Source organism: Panthera uncia, chromosome D2 (genome assembly GCF_023721935.1).
Source record: "Panthera uncia isolate 11264 chromosome D2, Puncia_PCG_1.0, whole genome shotgun sequence".
Classification (NCBI taxonomy): Eukaryota; Metazoa; Chordata; class Mammalia; order Carnivora; family Felidae; genus Panthera; species Panthera uncia.
In genome coordinates this window covers 24,317,076-24,323,075 of record NC_064818.1, presented here as the reverse complement: position 1 = coordinate 24,323,075, position 6,000 = coordinate 24,317,076, and positions in this window count along the sequence as shown.

The following is a 6,000-nucleotide window of genomic DNA, read 5'->3' as shown; positions in this document are numbered from 1 at the left end:
GGAGGCCGAGTTCAATGGATTGGCCATGTGGAAGGGGAGTATAGAAGGTTAAGTACTACAGAGAAAATCGCTTCTGTGATACATCTCTCCAGACGCCCTTGCACCCGGGCCATTCTGTGTCAGGCTCCACCTTCATCCATGCTTGGACCTTTCTGGCTGGGAGGGCCACTGGAGAGCAGCCTCCTGGAGTCTATTCATTCTGAGACACTTCTTTAGGAAATAAGCTGACAAAAGATCTCCAGTTCTAAGATTTATGCTGGTGGGAAACAGTAATGCATTTCAATGAGGAATGATATATCCCAAAACATCATTTTTTTTCATTACACTGAGGTACAAAGTTACTATATTTATTAGATTTTTTAAAAGTCATAAACCATTTAGAGCCATTATCTTACAGACAGATTTGGAAATGTCATACAAGGCTTCCATAGGTATAAATTAATACACAATCTTCACTTCAAGTGAAACCTTTAGGCTCCCCAGTGAGAAGCAAAATCATATTTTAACAGAACGCCACATAGATTTCGAAGTGTCTTAGGTTTTGCTCACTAGAATTGCAATTCTTCACCAAGAATAAAGCATAATTCTTTGACAATAGAGAGGCAGAAAGCACAGTCTCTCTGCATATTCTTCTATAATGTGTGAATACAAAATATTCCTACTTATATTCTTTAACTGAATCCTTGTGACAACTCTGTCATACAGGGGTTATCACTCCCATTTTACAGCTAAAGAAACTGAGGCTGAGAGAATTTAAGTGACTTCCTCAAAAGTGCAAAAGAGATAGAGTAGAACCCAAGTATGTCAGACTCTGTATCTTTGCCATCAACTTCTCTAAGGTGGTCCAGGGGTCCATAAATGTAGTTTTGTGATACCTATCTGGCAATATATCCCTTGAGAGACTTCAACACGCTTGCTATGCTACACCTGGGACCTAACAGCCTCTAAGAGAGGGAACAGAGTATATTCCATTTGTCCCTCCAGATTTACTCCCCACCCTCTTCACTCTGCTGTGTTCATGAGAACACATATTTGTGTAGACTCCATCACCAGGCTCCCTTGCCCCCTAGTTTTGCACTGGGTTTGGTCAAAGGCAAGGAAGGAAGAAGAATGAGCTGGGGTATTTGTCCCTTTGGCTCCTTCCCTGCAGGGTCACCACAGATGGTCTTCATCCTTCAAATAGAGACTACAGCTCCTGTCAGAAAACTCCCCGTGTTTCCAGATACTGATAACCTCTCCACCCTCTCTCTTTTTCAAGGTTAGGGATGGGAAGAGTAAGAGGCAGTTACTAGCCCCATGGTTCTGCACTACCCCTCATAATTTTCTACCTCCCCACCCCACTTTTCTAAATAATTCTCTTATTAAATTCTCCATAAATTATCCAATTTAAGTGTGCCATCTGTTGCCTGCTGAGACCCTAAGTGACACAGAGGGTTTCTTGGTGATTTTGCTATCATAAAAGGGATTAGTGGCTAAATTCCTCTGGACAATAATTCCTAAGCAAATGCTCCATTAATGAGAAAAGGCCGGTGTTGATACAGAGGAAACAAAGACAAATGGCGTGCAGTGATGTAAGTTTCACAAATGTGGTGGATCATGCCAGGGTCTGACTGACGGGGCGTGGTAGTCACCTGTGAGGTAACAAACTCGAACAAGGGCAGAGTGACTAGCCAACCCATATCTACTTCTCAGGCTGGCCTCCCCACGTGCCCAGGACAACTGGTCAATGTCTCCTGTTCGGAGAAGCAGAGGACCACACAGTGATAATATTAAAATAAACAGTTACTATGCCAGCTCTCTCATGTACCTCATGACAGAACTTATACATAGTTGAACTTGAGGATCAGAGAGGATAAGTAACTCAGTCATGATCACACAGCTAGCAAGTGTAAGAGCCAAAGTGTGAAAGTGTAAAAGTTCTCTTCCTACTACAAAGTAGGAATGAGCTTTCCTGCTACAAATCTCATTAGATTGCTCATCCCAGAACTCTGGTTTCACAGCTTGACTCGTATATAAAACTTGTTTCTGACACTGCTTCCCACTCTGGTTGGGTTCCTTGCCCACATTTGCTACTTCCGTTTCCCTTATCTTACAATATAGCTTCGGTTCTCCATTTCCATCATTAGAGCCAATGATTAGTCCATCAAGCCACCATTTTCATCACTGGACACACACCCCTCACTCAGAGGGGTTCTACAATGGCTCTCAAATACAGTATCTGCTTCCTATAGGTTTTGTTTTGGTTTGGGTTTGGTTTTTTTTTTTTTCCTAAGTCAACATTGTTGAAACCAAAACCCCTGTCAGACACAGGTTGTATTCTTTAAAACATTTTTTATTGTTCATTTTTTATTTTTAAGAGAGAGAGAAGAGAGAGAGCATAAGTGGGGGAAGAGCAGGGTGGATGGACAGAGAATCCAAAGTGGGCTCCATGTGGACAGCAGAGAGCCGGATGTAGGATTCAAAATGACCAACCATAGATCAGGGCCTGAGCTGAAGTCGGGCACTCAACCGACTGAGCCACCCAGACACCCCACAAATTATATTCTTTAAAGATCCGTTTTCTTTCCAAGTAATTATCCAGAAAAGGATTACACCAAGGAAGAGTCTTAGATAACCAACAGCTTTCAGTACCGAAAGCTGAAGCCCTTAAAAAGCCAACTTAGTGGGCCAGAATTTAGCTGAACTCCTTAAAAACCACCAGCCCCTGAAAGTTATGTACAATGGTTAAATCCCAGAATTTACAGAGTGTCAAAAATTTAGGGAAGGGTTCATATAAGAAATAAGTAAATTCCCAAAGCATCCAAATCCAAATTATCACTTTTCTTACTAACCTGCTCATCTCTGGAAAAGTACCATTGCTATTTTGTTCCGTATTCATTTTCTTTTTGAAACTTTCAAATTATCACTAAAACTTCCAAAGTTGGCAAATAACAATTTTCTGATATTTATCAAATAGGTTGTAAGCTCCTTACTGGGGCCCAGAATCACTAGGACCTAGAAATTTGTGAGTGAATAATGAGCCCTAGGCTCTCGGCTAAATCATCACAAACGACATTGTCTATCGGTTATCTGACTTACTTCACTTAGCACAATGCCCTCCAGGTGGAGAAAGTGGAAAAGTGGTTTGCAGGGGCTGAAGGTGGGGAAAAGAGGGAGAGGTTGGTAAAGCGGTGAAAACATTCAGCTGTAAGGTGAATACAGTCTGAGGATCTAATGTACAACATGGTGAATATAGTTGATAACACCATATTGTGTAACTGGAATTTGCTAAAAGAGTAGAACTGAAATGTAAAATAAATAAATAAATAAAATAAAAGGATAAATCTGTGAGGTGATGAATGTGTTCATTAACAAGATAGGAAAATCTTTTCATGATGTATGTGTACAAGAAAATCATCGTAACATCCGCTTTAAAATAGCTTACAAACTTGCCCATCATACCCCAAGGAAACTGAGAAAAAGACACTGCCCCCGAGGTTGCACCCCTGCCCCAGAATGAGAGGGGGATATTAACATTAAAAGGGTACAAACACTTCTCAGGAGTTTCATGCAAGCATTGTATTTTCTTCCTTTGATGACGTACAGACAAGTTGTATTTCCTTTCATCGCGATTTGTCTGATAGCAGATTCACCTGTGGCGCTAATTGAAAGGATAAATTTCCAGACTCCACTCCTGGCCCTCCATCAGAATCCCTCATGGGTTATTCTAATTCCAGTCCGCTAATCAAAGTGACGTGAGCACCTTTCAAAGCAAGGAGGCCCTTCTCCCCAAAGACCCCCCACAATCACTTTCATTGAGTTGTGACCGCCTTGGCTGGCAAATTAAGCCCCCTAGAAAGTAGGCACAAAACATCCCACCTTGGTCCACACAGCCACAGCCTGGAAGAGAAGTTATACTCAAGAAGTCATTATGAACAACAGCATCTTCCTCCATCTCTGGCTTTACCCTCTTCCCGGCTCTCATACCTGTGGATTCACCTGATCCTCACGATAACCCTGGCTGCCTGAGAGACATCTGCACTCATTGTTTCCTCCCTGGGGATTAGCTGCTGATGTCAGAGGAGAAGGGAAGTGCCACCCACAGTCAAAAGTGCCTTGGGAGGCTCACTTGAAGAAGACATTTCGTTAAGCCCAGCGGACCATCTTTCCAGAAGTGTGACACCGCGTTCAAAGAGGTGAAACCTCCAATTGAGCAGCTTAGGGGCCACGTGTCGAGGAAAATGGATATGCAGACATTTAATACTGACACCACATGTGAGCATCAACCACATAGGTATTTGCGCGAGTGTGTATTTCTGTACCAGGCTCATAACTGCGGGTGGCGGGCTATTCACACCACGTGGGGCTGCCCCCAGCGAGACCCAGTGGAGACTCACCCGATTCAGACCTCCCGCGTCACACTTAACTCCGCGGTGGATGCTCACCGAGTGGGAACGTGAGTAGCAGCCACGCACACTATTTAAATCATCTCTCTTCCCCATGCTCCCTCGCTCTTTCTCTCGGCCAGGTTCCTACACTTATGTATAGAATACGGTTCCACTCTGTCTCCACGTTTCGTGGGAGGAATCTGACGCCATTAATGCCAAGTATTTAGCAGCTGACCTCTTACTACCAGGGAAGAGGGGTGACCATTGGCACCAGGACCTGGTCTTTCCTGATCTGGGAAAAAAAAAAAAAAAAAAAAGAGGACTTAGCACGGAAGGGCCTTCCTCTGTGCCATGCACGTTGACATGGATGGCTATGTCACTTCCTCCTCAGAGCAGCCAAATGAGAACCGTGTTATTTCTACCATTTGAGCGAGGAGCAAATCGGGAGTGCAGAAACATGAACAGTAGAACTAGGAGTGGCGTCAGTGCCTCTCCGAACTCTTCACCATGGTGAATTGCCGAGCCTAGAGGGTCTCCTAGAAACGTACCGTAGCATATCTACTAACGTCCAGGCCGCTGTCTGACAAGGTGAGAATGGTTCCAGAACTGCCAGTCAGCCAGCTGGGACGATTTCCATCACTCTTTGGTGGTTCAAGTCCCTCGCTACATGCTGGGAGGTTCCCTAGCCCAGCAGCCATCTCCCGACAGTTACCCCTAATGTCAGGGATTTAAAAATCATGCTCTTGTCTTTCCACCTATGAGAGAAGAAATGGAAAATTGTCTCACCACGTCCCTCCTTCAGAGAAGTCTGCCTAACTGCGTACACACTGAAGTTCATAAACAGATTCAGAAGTAAACCAGTTTCGCACAGTGTGTACATACTGCACAATTCATAAATGGCATTTTGACAAAGTGCCAAGTTTCCAGGGCTTCTCATTTTATTCCCGTGACAAAACTAAGCTATGCTCAGTGCCCTCTGATGTATTATTCCCATGAATAAAAGATGTTCCTTGACACTAATTCAGCCTGCCTCTTTGACTGCCCATCGTGCCCTCTGCATTTGTCTACAGAGTTTGTGAGTTTCAGAGGAGATATGGTGCTCCACCCTGAACTCCCTATTGATTGCACAGTACAGGGGTGCTTTATTAAGCAGTTGGTGTCACCTGCTAATGCAGCATCCAGGGTTCCAGTTAATGGCTGTGGATTTGGTGGAGGGAGGGGCGGGGACTGGAAAGTGTGGCATTAGGGGATTCTGGCTATCTCTCACACTCAAAGCACCAAAAGAGTCTCTGAGAATATTTATGCTACTAAACAAAGAACATCCATGCAAGTAAGAGAAATCCATGACTCCCTGTAAGACGACGATTTCCCAAAGCTTGCTAATTAACCAGTTCATGAAGGGAGGTGGTCACCCACTTGATCACTCTGCTTCCCCTACTAAAGTTCAAAAGAAGAAGTGGAAAGATAACTGGATTGAAGAGTCAGGATCCTTGGGTTTCTACTCAGCATTGCCTCTAGCTGTGTGTGTGTGGGGGGGGGGGGGGAGCACAATATACTTCATGTCTCTAGTCCTTGGTTTCTCATTTATAAAAGTAGATGAGCATATGAAATAATTTTTGAGTAGCCACACAGC